Source organism: Mus caroli, chromosome 9 (assembly GCF_900094665.2).
Source record: "Mus caroli chromosome 9, CAROLI_EIJ_v1.1, whole genome shotgun sequence".
Lineage (NCBI taxonomy): Eukaryota > Metazoa > Chordata > Mammalia > Rodentia > Muridae > Mus > Mus caroli.
The window spans coordinates 95,306,896-95,321,301 of record NC_034578.1 but is presented as its reverse complement, the minus strand read 5'-3'; the positions used below and the strand labels follow the sequence as shown (position 1 = coordinate 95,321,301).

General features: G+C 43.7%; 1 long non-coding RNA gene across 2 annotated transcripts in view; it reads right to left on the bottom strand.

The window, feature by feature from the left end:
- Positions 1 to 874: 874 nt before the first annotated feature.
- LOC110302561 overlaps positions 875 to 14,406 on the bottom strand; it is a 31,702-nt gene continuing 18,170 nt past the window's right edge. Inside the window, exons 1-3 of one of the 2 annotated variants that reach the window (XR_002378811.1) lie at positions 2,796 to 2,887; positions 1,927 to 2,083; positions 875 to 1,034 (exon numbers count right to left, since the gene is read on the bottom strand). This is a non-coding gene — a long non-coding RNA (uncharacterized LOC110302561). Of the gene's footprint in view, positions 1,035 to 1,926; positions 2,084 to 2,795; positions 2,888 to 14,406 lie in introns of those variants that run through there. The other variant, XR_002378812.1, reaches the window with a different exon arrangement.

The following is a 14,406-nucleotide window of genomic DNA, read 5'->3' as shown; positions in this document are numbered from 1 at the left end:
ACAGAAGATGAGTTCAAACACAAAATGCTTTTAAAATTCGGTGCTTTGAAAGGGAGCTAATTTTGTAAAGCTCCCTCTGCACATTTTAAGAAATAAATTAAGGCCTCCCTGTTGGCTATGATCCCCACCTCGGAATAACCTAGAGCCCATTTCTTTCTTAGAATTTTATGCAAACCTTCGGGTAGCCCAGGGCATTCCCACAAAATTTGCCTGCCAACTTGTTGTGAGATTCTTCCTACAGAGACAGAAAACATAAAGACCTAGAATAAAAAGATTACAAAGTCATCAAGCAATGCCATTGCACTTGATTGGGTAGATTCAGACAACGGAAATTTATTTACTCCTCTACGAAAAAAAGAATGAAGTACGGTTTGTGCTGGATTGTGGTGAAACTTTAAAACATCATGCTAAGTTAGCAGAAGCCAGCCACTGGAAGCCCTCTGTGGTTTTATTTAAATGAAGCATCAGAATTTGTAAATATACACAGGCCGAAAACAAACTGGTAGTTGCCTTGAACTGGGACCATAGCTAAAGAGTACACGGTTTCTTTTACTGAGATGATGAAACTATTCTAAAACTTTATTGTAAATTGTTAAAACTTTATATACGCACTAAATCACTAAATGATATCCTTATAAACGAATGAACAGCATGGCGCAAACGGAAGTACAACTGTTCCCAAAAAAAAGCTTTATTTATGTTAAATACCACTCTAATTTCATTAACTGAATCTGTTTCTTTTATTAATTTTACTCCTCACCTAAGCTCTGCCAGAAAAAGCAAAACCTTGGGTCCCACCCCTTAGTTCTGTTTTGGTTTTGAGACAGGAGCTACCCATCCCCCACCCCCATCCCCACCGCCCCCTTCTCTGAGGGCAACTTTCTGAAAGAAATACGGTCTCTCGGTCTCTCGTTTATCCAAAGGAGTCTTTTCATATCAATCCGGAAAGTGGAGCAGCAGGGGCACGCGAGGATCCACGGGAGGGTCAGATTTTTCAGAGCCACAGTGGAAAAGTTCTCCGGGTAAACAGATACCTGATGGACCAGAGAAAGCAGCTGAGAGACCAAAGCAGCAAACAATCAACAGGCGGTAAACAGCCAGCCATTCCCACTGCTGTGGCCTTCCTGTTGCTCATACATTTGACAATAAAGACTTTCTTTCTCGTGGTGTCAGTTAAAACACGGCTAACAAATTAATTGCTGCTACTGTGTTTACCTTTATTTGGTCCTAGACTACAAAAGGACATCGGAGTTTCCTATCATAGTACAGCTCTTGGGCTTGTTTCTGATGAATCACCCTCGGCCCGTGCCTGTTTGTTTTTATTAATACAGCTCACATTTCTGTAATCCTATAGATTTCCCTGGAGCACTCTGTTAAATGTTCTTAACGATCGAGCCAAAGGCTTCCCTGGTCCTCGTTGGACAAGAGCTTTCAAGGCGGTGAGGTGGCTGGATTCAAGCAATGCGAGCGATAAAGGTTTGGAGCTGGGAGGCGGCATGCGGAAGTGATGCATAATTCATCAGGCAAATTAATCTAGTCTCCTTTCCTATGCCCATTGCAATTATGGGGAACACGCAGCCAGAGGCTTCCTCTCCCTCCCTCCTCTTCTCCCGCCTCCTCTTCCCTGACATTGTTAACTCCCTGAGAAGCTCTGGGACAGATTCTAGTCACTGGCTGCTCCTGCACCACAGAACAGAGCAGAGCAGTCGGTCCCTGGGAACATGCCCCTCTGTTCCTCAGCTTAGAGGAGGTTTTCTGTGATGGGTTGGGGGCTGAGGGAAGCACTCGCAGTGGGGTTGGTGTGCAGCAGAGCAGAGAGAGGGGACAATTAGTTTTCTTCATGCTTGGCTGAGCCTTAGTGTAGGGCTGGACCAGCTTAGGGGGTGAGGCAGATCACAGATAATAGAAGCTTCATTTCCAACTGACCCTTCAAGCGTTCTGCCAGGCCCAAGAAGGAGGAACAATGCCGACCTCCTCAAGAAATGCTGGCCCGGAATGCCAGGTGAAGGCACCAACGGAATAACGAGGGAAAAACAAAGGCGATAGACAAGGCTTTGCCTTGAAATGGTTTCTATAGTCCCCACTGAAAGAAAAAAAAGAAAGCTCCATTGAGGATGGAAAATGAAGTTTGCTAGTGAAACATGTATCTCTAACAATAAGCAGGGGACACACACACACACACACACTCACACACTCGGAGCATTATGTATGGGGACAACTCCCTTCTGACCCAAGGATGTGCCTCTGAAAGGGGAAAAAATGACTTCTTCCTGTGTTACGACGTAGAAGAGTCATCACTCCATGGTTGTCTGGCTACACCAGGGCCACCAAAATGGTCTTATGCTGTGAATGAAATCAGGTGAATGCTGTCATAAGTAGAGGAAGCAAATAAAAAGACTGCACTGGAGAGGGGGTCAGGGCACTGACATCTGTGCTCTTGGTCCCTATTTCTGCTGAGCGATAAACTACCTCAAAACTTAGGAGCCGAAAGCATTTGATTGTACTTCATGGTTTTTTTTTTTTTTAATTTCATGCAGGGGTCATGTGGGTGACCTACTTGCTTTGTATGGTAAACCAATATCATTGTTTTTAATATCCAGCTGCCACTGGATATTATGAAGACCCCCAAGATGGTTTTGTCTGTTTCTCTTGTACCTAGGAAAGGATGGCTAGAAAACTGGGCTCATCCAGGACTGTCAACCAGGTTACCTACATGCAGTTTTATCAAAAGGGCAACACAGCCTCCAATGAATACACATTCAAGTAGATAGAAGGTGGTGGCCTGAGCATCATACCTGCTATATTGTATTAGTAAAAGCAGTCATGGAGCCTTCCAGGGGACAGAGATTTCGCCTGTCAGTGGGCAGACTGCTAAGAAAACGTAGTGTGTAATCCACCATGTATTTCTTTATTATGGGAATAGAAAGGGAAAAAATCAGGTTACAATGGCCCCTGGTACTGCGGTACCTAGGAATGCTAAATGAAGCAAAGAGAACGATCCTTACATTCACTGCTTAACAATCCAAGGGAAGTTTCTAGAAAGGGGGGTTCTAAGTAAGACTCAGAGGACACACAGAAGGTGCACAGAGGCAAAGTACCAATGCCAAATCGGCTCCCCAGATGTCAAACTTGGAAAATTTCCCCCTTTTCTACACATGCCCTCAGCTCACAGATCTTTCCTCTATTTGATACCTTAAGACTTTCAGCACCTTTCAATGGCTGCAGTCCAAATGCATGTATTTGTTCAGAGAATGGGTAAACGAATGGATTTCACTCGACTTGCCAAGGGCAACTGCTAGTCATCAAGAACTAAGTAGTATATAAAAGTCTAGACATCAGTCGTGTTGTTTATATGTTTTTCTTTGGTTAATTATTTTTGTACTGGGTACAGGCTATATCCATGCTAAACAATTATGTCATCACTGAGCTACCTCTCCATCCCAATATCATTCACTGGAAGGAATTTCATGCCAGGATGGCTTGTCCTTTGCTGCATTGTGTGTCTGCCCATTCATCCTTGCCTGGGTGTTTTTCTTTGGGCTTCGTGGGATGGTTTTCTCCCCCCTCTCTGTGTCTTTGTACTTTGAGGACAGCGTTCAATATCCCCATGTTTACAAGCGGCTTGGTGTCATGGGAACCCTGGGTGTCTCTAGTGTTCTACTCTGAGGACACAGCAACCAGGGAGCGGCTAACAGCAGAGCTGGGAATTCACCTCTTTTGTTAGTGGTTTGCATCTGCCAAATGCCAATTCAGACTTCCATCAACACGCATATTTAAAAGGATGCATGTTAGGGAAATTTGTTATCCGAGCAATTTCAATGAGAGCCAATTCTATTAACTCCCCAAAGCCCACGCATTGTGGCTAGGCTTTCAAGAACAAACCTTGAATAAACTTTTCAGTGATTTCACAACACTTCCATTGTAGCTGTTCCATTATGAAACAGATGAACATTTCTTGAACAATTAGACGGGGTTGTATAGAATAAAGAGTGAGGTTTGCCTGAGATCATGGAAACCTATCTGCTTAGGTGATTCATTTTCTTCCAACAAGGCAGCCCATAATAAGCTTTTCTTCTGGAGCGTTGTCTTGTTTCCCATTTCAATTAGTGACAATGACTGGAGAAGGGGAAGAATGTCTTCTTCATGTCCTTGTGCTACAAACAAAGCTGGCCAATAAGAATAATGAGGGAGAGAAGGGAGAGGAGGAAGAGGAGGAGGAGGAAGAGGAGGAGGAGGAAGCGGTGTGGGACAGGGAGCAGCTGGAAGCAAAGCCAGCCTGCTTTCCCAGAGGCTGCGGCAGTGTGGGCTGGAGTCTGAGGAATGGGATGCCACAGCTAAAGTGAGAAAGAAAGACTTTCCACCAAATCCACCAGGGAACCAGGTCCCTACAAAAAGGGTGGCGGCCCTGACATTGAGAGTCACACGCCTCACATCTGACCCTTGTGCCTTGGCCTCTGGTGTTTGGGGTAGAATGAACTCACAGTTTCTATGAATGTTTTGCACATCACTGACCACGTTACTGGTTTACACAGTCAAGAGATTTCATGATTTTCTTCTGTGGAGTATGGACAGGCTGAGACCATCCCACGGACTCAAATGCTGGTGCGAGCCAGGGCCAGGCATCCTCTGCATTGAGAATGTGCCTCAATTTAGCAGCCTGTGAGATTTAATTGCACTTTCAGCCCAAACAAACAAACAAACAAACAAAAACAGAGACCCGAGGGTAGCTAACCTGAAAAGCAAATTAGAAGAGTGCAGAATGGTGCAGTCCCCAGACAGGGACCTAGATTACCCACTCCCCCAACAAGTATGCTTCTTTTTTTTTTTAATTTTCTGGAAAGGAAAGCATTTTTTAAAATTAGGTATTTATTTCATTTACATTTCCAATGCTATCCCAAAAGTCTCCCACCCACTCCCCCAACCACCCACTCCCACTTCTTGGCCCTGGCGTTCCCCTGTACTGAGGCATATAAAGTTTGCACGACCAATGGGCCTCTCTTTCCACTGATGGCCGACTAGGCCATCTTCTGATACATGTGCAGCTAGAGACACGAGCCCAGGGGGTACTGGTTAGTTCATATTGCTGTTCCACCTATAGGGTTGCAGATCCCCCAGCTCCTTGGATACTTTCTCTAGCTCCTCCATTAGGGGCCCTGTGATCCATCCAATAGCTGACTGTGAGCATCTACGTCTGTGTTTGCTAGGCCCCGGCATAGTCTCACAAGAGACATCTATATCTGGGTCCTTTCAGCAAAATCTTGCTAGTGTATGCAATGGTGTCAGTGTTTGGAAGCTGATTATGGGATGGATCCCCGCATGCTTCTTTAAGAATTAGAAATTAGAGATTGACCTTAAGTAATTAGAAAAAAAGATAGAATTCTTTCTATTATAATCAAGACTCTAAGAATCTCCTTTGATTGAGATGGATCTATCTGATTAGACAAAATTTTCTCCTAATCTGTGTGTAATGCTGAACAATTTCTCATCCCTAATAGGACTCATGACAGATGACTTGCTACCATAGAACTAAAGGCTATGTTTAGTAAACATGTACTAACTGCTATGTTTCACTGGTTCCTTTCTTCCCTCTTCCCTCTTCCCTCTTCCTCTCCCCCTCTCTCCTGTCTCTTCCCCTCCTCCTCCTCTTCTTCCTCCTCCTCTTCCTCCCCCTCCTCCTCCTATGGGCTTTTACAGCTCATGCCGTGAGAAAAGGGCTTCCATGTTCTATGGGCCACAGGCAAGGAGCTATACTCAATCATAGCCACGACTTCTTCCTTCATGGCTGAGATCATGATGGATGACCTACTCAGTAGGGCTGGGGGCAGGAGACTTTGGGCAATTGCCTTTTTTAACAAATATGAGCCCCTGCAATTCCTTGCTCAGGCAGGAACATGAAGACAGGAAGCATAGCCTGAAGTCACTTAGGAACTTCTTATCTACATGAGCACAATTCTCTGTCATCGTCACTTCTGTGCTTTCTGAGGCAACGCTGACTGCCCTGATCATTTGTGTCTCCCTCAACCTCAAAACCATATGTCAAAACGGGATCTCCAATGTGACAACATTGGATAGTGATCAGGTTTTGAGAGTAGGGTGGTCATGAGTAAAGTTAGTGCCCTTGTAAGAGGCCAAAGAAACCAAAATCCTTCCCTTCTGTCACATGTACAGTTCACAATGTGCTGTAGACAGAAGATGTCTGACTACAAAGGGTGTGTATGCCCCTGACATTGAATTGGCTTCTATAAGAAGCAACTTTCTGTTGTTTAACTTACACAGTTTAATGTATATTTTGCCATAGCAGTCCCAACAGACTAAGACACTTAGACACTGAAGAACACTGGTTTTGCCAGGCGGTGGTGATGCACACCTTTAATCCCAGCACTTGGGAGGCAGAGGCAGGTGGATTTCTGAGTTCGAGGCCAGCCTGGTCTACAAAGTGAGTTCCAGGACAGCCAGGGCTATACAGAGAAACCCTGTCTTGGGGAAACCAAACAAACAAACAAACAGGTTTTGTAGAAGTCTCCTGATTTTTCCCTTCTATGTCTCTCAGCCTTGTGAGAGAGGTAATTCACCCTTGAACTGGTTTGCTTTTTCCTTTTTAAAAAATCTTACTGAATTTATTATATGTGTGTGCGCCAAGGCTTGAGTGAGGTCAGAAGACAACTCACGGGAGCTGGTTCTCTTCCTCCACCACGTAAAACCCAGAGGTCAAACTCAGGTCCTCGGGCTTGGTGACAAGAGCCTGTCACTGCTCCATCCCGATGGCTGACCACTGAGCTTTCCCACACGCTGTGACCCATCATGGAGCTGAGGCCAGTTATTTGTTTTACGGACACTATGGGAGCATCCCTGAAAGTAATGAAGTGCATTGGCCATTCCCACCTCCTAACCAATCTTCAGCCTCTTACGTTTTCCAAATATCCCCTGCCTTTCCGCAACTAAGCCCTTACTGACTGAGAGAGAACGTGGAAATCACTGTCCACTAGACCTCCCATCCAGTTCTGCCCTGCAGCATGCAATTTACTGCTGATAAGTGAGGCACTGTTATCAGTCCACACTCAAAATGCTACTCCATACTTACTTCTTAAACGTATTCTCAATAGCCCACTTCAGCTCTAAAAACTGCAGATATAAGTGGGTTATCAGACCTCACTGTCAGAGAGAATACAGGTTCTCTATGCGGTTTTGCTAGTACGGTATTCTACCCACAACCACCCACCATCCTTCCGCAACAGTGCGTATGTGACAAGAAAGACAACTGGGCTCAAGCAAAGTCAGGATCACAGTGAACAGCCATTCGACGAATGTCACCGTGTCGCCCACATGTCTCTCAGGTTGTGACCCGTCTCCTCTCCTTTAGAGGAGCGTGCCCATATTCAACTCTGAGTGAGGAATGTGACAGATCTCTCATCGTACCTACTTAGTTTTCTGGGACAAAGAGTTAGGCTGGCAGTAAAGATCCACTGACATTCATGACAAACTCAGAAAGTAAGTCACCAGCACTAAAGGGTGTGGTTCTTATACCCCCAAAGTCCTTACAGCATGTTGTGTCCCCCAGGGACACAGAGGCGGCTTCGAACGGTTCCTAATCATCTCCAACCCCAGTGCACTAACCCTACTCTGCCTGCCCCGCTCACCCTGCCCATCCCTGCCCCCCAACACACTCCTTTCTGACCTCCATCTTCATACACGCTGCCCCCTGCCTGAACTGTTTCTGGTTCTCTTCCATTGCAGGTCCTTCCTTTACCTTCAGATACCAGACTTATCAGAGAGCTCTTTATGGCTTTCCCTACCTTCCATAGACCTTCACCCCCTCTGGCTTTGAACTCTTGACCTAGCATTGCCTTCCTCTAATCCCTTCCACCGCCTACAACTAAACTTTCCAGAAAGGTCTTTGAGCTATGAGTTCTCCATTGGGTTTCATTGGCATTCTGACTTGGGTGGAGCTGTCCATTTTCTGATAGGTTGACACTGCCCTTTCTTGTTTCCTAGACTGTTATTGTGATTTCAGGGTGATTTTTCTGTCACTTTTCGAGTTTTAAAGTGAGGAAAGAAGGCCGCCAGGTTTAGTGCGCCACACAGACCCATTTTGCAAATGCAGAAAATGAGGCTCACAACAGCTAAGTGCCTCTACAGGTTCCCACAGCTAGAAGTATTGTGGCATGTATCATGATGATGAGACACATCCCCCAGGCTTGGCATGAGGGTGATGGTAGCACAGAACAGGGTTAAGATGAGATGCCCCCGGAATCTTCAAGTGATAGCATCTCAGCTTACCATGGGTACATCCTGACAAACACGTCAGATGCCAGAAAGATCACAAGTCATAACTGGACTCAGGACACCCAAACTTACATTACATCCACTTCCAGCCAATGGACACACCATGAATATAGAGCTTTGAGGCTGTCTTCCCCTACGATAACCTCACTGAATTTTAGCGCACTGCTCCTGCTTGTAATTGCAGAAAAAGGAAAGGATAGCAGGAGCAATGTGACAAACACCTTTAACACCAGCACCTGAGAGGCAGAGGCAGACCTATGTCTGTGAGCTCAAGGCCAGCCTCGTCTACATAGTGAGTTCCCAGGACAGCCAGACAGAGGGAGATCCCATCTCAAAACAAAAATCAAACAAATAGAAAATTCAAAGTATAGTTTCTGTTGAGTAGTGTTTCTCTTTTTATACCACCCTAAGGTCAAAATAGTCATAACCATATGCCAAGTTGGCCATTGCATATTGCACACGTGTTTCAAATGATTACACTATACTCGCTCAAATACATATAATTAAACTAGCAAGTCAATAAACCCGAAAAGAAATTATAAGCAAAAGCATCGCGAGTTTGAGACTGTCTGCAGAGAGTCTCGCGGCTCTTCAGCATGGCTCTCACAGCGATAATGAGGCAGTGCACGTTCCAGCACTCCCTTTATAGAGCATGATTCTGCATATTTCACTAAAATAGTTCCTCTTATGATGAGTACTCAAACAGAAAGGCCAGCCTGGCACATATATCAGCGTTGCATGCTGCGTGGTGAGGGAGCAGAGTCTAGAAAGATGAGTGGCTCGGGATTAAATAGATCCATTCTTTACTAGCTGTCTGATTGTGGCTTTTGTAAAATGGGGATTTTAATTACTATTTCCCCTGGTTAGAGGCAATGTGTGGTAGACTATCATTAACTGGTACTTACTGTAAACAGCGATGGGAGGGTCTCACAATAAAATGGCACTGGTGTTTTTGATGGAAGTGTGATTTCAGAGTGTCTTGGATTTCGCTTTGGAGGGAGCAAGCCTTTTTTGCTTTCTGAACTTCTCCACAAAGCTCCAGTTTCATTTAATCTTACTGTTCGACCATTCCATGTTTCTGTTATAACCTTCCTTATTTCTCACCTCCTGGAAACTTAGAATCCCAGTCTCTGGCGCTAGATAAGAGACAAGAGCAGCCAGTTCTCCAGTACCCAGTTAATAAACTTCCATTGTTGCCAATCCTAAGGAAACACTAAGCAAAATCCTGCCCCCACCTCAAACAAAACCCACCATAAAACAAGGCCTGCCTGCATTCCACACAACCATGCATTAGGAGGAATTGAATACACGGAAGCCAGTAAAGAAAGAGACGTGATGGAGACTGTTTTTCCTGAGAAGAAATAACGAGACTTATGGAGCGTACTGAGAATGTGAGTCCTTGAACTGAGACAGATTGGAAAGGAAGTATGAAAAGATTGCGTACAGGAATAATAGAGTAACTAGCGACCTTGAACACAGAAGGAGTGTGGAACAGAAGTGAAACAATGACATCTTTTTAGAACAGAGAATAATACTCATAAGAGGCAATTTTTAAATGAAAGACAGAATGCTCTACAATGGAAATAGTGGAGGCCCCAACCACCCTGTAATTCATAGAGGGGGCAGCACCAGTGGCCTTGCCTAGAAGCCCCCAGCTAAGGGAAAGAAAAGCAACAGAAGACTATTAATTTCCTTGGAATGGGGCCAGTATGACATCGCTTTGCAAAGCTTGGCCAGAAATCTTCCATGATCACTTTGAACAATGAAATCCAATGAATATGTAAAATCAAAAAGCCAAGGCACATCTGGTTACATCAACAAGACACTTGCTCTTTAAAACAAAAACACTTTGTTGTTTTGTCTTTCCTAGACCTTGTTATAGTTTCCACAATTAATAAAGAAGTTTCATCCTATTGTAGGCAAAAGAAATTGATCATGATATTCTGAACTTGTATAGAGGGCGGGTCGGGAGATGGCTCAGGCAGCCAAAGGTCTTGCCATACAAGTATAAGGACCTGAGTTCCAATTCACAAGCCATGCAGAACCCAAGTGTCGGTAATTATGGTGACCCTACAGAGAGAAGGAAGTTGGAGACAGGAGAATGTCCAGAATCTTCTGGGCCAGCCTGATGAGTAAGAGCATAAAGGAGACCCTGTGTCCAAAAGGTAGAAGTTGATGAACAGTACCCAAGATTGCCCTCTGATCCAAACACACACACACACACACACACACACACACACACACACACACACACACAGAGAGAGAGAGAGAGAGAGAGAGAGAGAGAGAGAGAGAGAGAGTCAATCAATCAATAAAATGCAATAAACATTTTAAGTGAGAGACATTAGAGAACAAACAAGGACTTTGTAGGCCTCTCCTTGAAGGAAGTTTAGAAGGCTATGGTGAACTTCCATTAGCTCTATCTACAAGTATCCTTGCCTTTCTATCTCCTGCCCCATCCTTGCCTCATCTTTGAAGAACCATATCTGCTGGAATAGGCAAGCAAAATGGACACCCACTTGCCTTTTCTGTCTCTTAAAAAAGATGCCATTCTTGTGTTACAGACAGGGGACCTGGAGGTGCTTCAGTGGAAGATACATAGCAGGACTGCTCTCAAGGGAGCTAAGCACTAGAGGAAGGTTGACTAGGCAGCCTGTGAGGGATGCCTTCTGGATCCTACTCTAGACCCTGCTGTTCAACTTCACAGTGACCAAGACACTAAAAGCAGATACAGTGTGAAACAAGAGCCTCTCCTTCTCCTCCTCCTTTTTCTCCTCTTCTTCCTCTTCTTCCTTTAGTTTCTCTTCTTCCTCCTTCTCTCTCCTTCCTCCTCCTTCTTTCTGCTTTGTCAAAGCCTAATTGACACATATTTATGGTATGCGATGAATGTTCTGATATATGTAGCACTGTAATTTGCTTGAATCAAGCAAATTACCATATTGAGTACCTAACGCAACATTTTTTTGCAGTGAAAACACCTAAGATCTGCTCTCCTAGCAGTTTTCAAGCATATAATCCATTATTTTTAATTATAGCCATCATACTATGCAATAGACCTCCAGACCCTCTCCACATCTTGTCTAAGTGAACCTATGTACTCTTTGATCAATATCTCCCCAATGTCACCCCCAGTTCTGCAACCACTGTCCTGGTTTTTAGTTCGGAGAGTTTTAACTTCTTAGTAGCCCACATCTAAGTTGTCTCTCTGTGCTTGATTCTACAGCCTCAGGTTCATCCGTGTTGTTGCAAATGACGGGATCCCCTTCCCTTTAAGTTTAAATAGTTTACCCTGGTGTGTACACAAACAGATGCTTATGCCCCATTCGTGAGTTCCATTCATTAGTATTTTGTTAAGGATTTGGGTGCCTGTGTTCATAAAGAACGTTGGCCTGTACTTTCCTGCAGAGGGCTCTGTTTTTCTGAGTTTGGCATAAGAGCATCATTACCTTCCTAAACAAGGTGAGAAAGGCCTTCTATCAATTTCATCTGAATTGAAATATTCCCTCCAGGAGGGAGGGGAGACACGTGAGACTCCCCTGAGTAGCAAACACACTTCACATGTCTGGGAAAGCTGAAACTTGTAACATCCAGGAGCCTCTCCCAGGGCTGTAGAAACAGAAAGGGGCAGCTGGAGGTGGACAGGCCCGCCAGGCAAGCTGCCTAGAGATCTGCCCACCTGCAGAACTGCATGCAAGCAGAGAGCTGCATGGCTACAGCTTTGGGGAGGTATTTCCCATATTGCCCAGCTGCAGGAGATGTAGATGTTTTCGAGCCACTCCTAGTTGTGGAAGTAATGCCTTACCCATACCACTGTTAGCAACCCCAATAAACAGGAACTGGTTCACTAAGTTACACTCTGCTGCAATCACTAATTTGATCTTTCACAGATTCCAGTAGGGAGGTGTGTGTGTGTGTGTGTGTGTGTGTGTGTGTGTGTTCATGCATTTGTGCCTACTCAGGAAAGTCTCTCACACATGGGATCCCCCTTAGTTTCTAGAGGGTTTTTTTTTTGTTTTTGTTTTTGTTTTTTTGCAGATTTTGTATTAATTTCCTTTTAAATGTGTGGCAGGAATTTTCAGCAAACCAACCTGGATCAGGCAGTTTACTTTTTGTGAAAATTTTTAAATTTTCATTCCAAAAGAGTTGTCCTACCAGCCACATTATTTCACTGGATAAATCTGTGGCCATTTGTGCTCAAATTATTGACTTGTGTTTATCAAAGCTGTGAGGTTTCAGTGCATGGAGCCAGGCAAGCACGGCAATCCTGAGGGTTCGCTCTTTCAGTGGACACCTGGGTATACACTTGTCAGTTCCTGGTACTGGGAATGCTCTCCTTGCTTCAGGTTAGATCTGTCTCTTTTACTGTCCTTACAAGAAGCTGATTTTCAGCTTTGTTGATGATTTTTCTGTTTCCTTGATTTCTGTGATTTAATCCTTTATTCTTGACTTCGATTCATTGTTCTCTCTTTTCTCTATGACCTTGAGACAAGGGCTTAAATCACTGATTTAAAACACTTCCTGTTTGCATATGTAGCACCATCAACCTGACTTTCCGTTCTGAGATCCCCAAATTTTGATATGTCTTATTTTTTTAATCATCTAATTCAGTATAGTTTAAATCTTCTCTTAAGAGTCATTCCTTATCAAAGGGATAAAATTGGAAAGGAAGAAGTCAAACTATCACTAGTTGATATGATAGTATACATAAGTGCCCCCCAAAATTCCACCAGAGAACTCCTAAACCTGATAAACAGCTTCAGTGCAGTAGCTGGATATAAAATTAACTCAAACAAATCACTGGCCCTTCTCTATACAAAGGATAAACAGACAGAGAAATAAAATAGGGAAATAACACTCTTCACAATAATCACAAATAATATACAATACCTTGGTATGACTCTAACTAAAGAAGTGAAAGATCTGTATGATAAGAACTTCAAGTCTGGAGAAAGAAATCAAAGACGATCTCAGAAGATGGAATGATCTCCCATGCTCATGGATTGGCAGGATTAATATAGTAAAAATGGTTATCTTGCCAAAAAACAATCTACAGACTCAGTGCAATCCCCATCAAAATTCCAACACAATTCTTCACAGAGTTAGAAAGGGCAATTTGCAAGTTCATCTGGAATAATAAAAAACCTAGGATAGCAAAACCTATTCTCAACAATAAAAGAATCTCTGGTGGAATCACCATCCCTGACCTCAAGCTGTACTACAGAGCAATTGTGATAAAAAACTGCATGGTACTGGTACAGTGACAGACAGGTAGATCAATGGAATAGAATTGAAGGCCCAGAAATGAACCCAAAACATCTATGGTCACTTGATCTTTGACAAAGGAGCTAAAACTATCTAGTGGAAAAAAGACAGTATTTTCAACAAAAGGTGCTGGCTCAACTGGCAGTTAGCATGTAGAACAAAGTGAATTGATCCATTCTTATCTCCTTCTACAAAGCTCAAGTCTAAGTGGATCTAGGAATTCCATATAAAACCAGAGACACTGAAACTTATAGAGAAAAAAGCAGGGAAGAGTCTTGAAGATATGGGCACAGGGGAAAAAGTCCTGAACAGAACACCAATGGCTTGTCCTGTAAGATCAAGAATTGACAAATGGGACCTCATAAATTTGCAAGCTTCTATAAGGCAAAAGAGACTGTCAATAAGACAAAAAGGCCACCAACAGATTGGAAAAAGATCTTTACCAATCCTAAATCCGATACACGGCCAATACCCAATATATACAAAGAACTCAAGAAGTTAGACTCCAGTAAACCAAATAACCCTATTAAAAATGGGGTACAGAGCTAAACAAAGAATTCTCAACTGGGAAATACAGAATGGCTGAGAAGCACCTTAAAAATATGTTCAACATCCTTAATCATCAAGGAAATGCAAATTAAAACAACCCTGAGATTCCATCTCACACCAGTCAGAATGGCTAAGATCAAAACTCAGGTGACAGCAGATACTGGCCAGGAGGTGGAGAAAGAGGAACACTCCTCCATTGCTGGTGAGATTGCAAGCTGGTACAACCACTCTAGAAATCAGTTTGGTGATTGCTCAGAAAATTGGACATAGTACTAACAGAAGATCCAGCAATACCACTCCTGGGCATATACC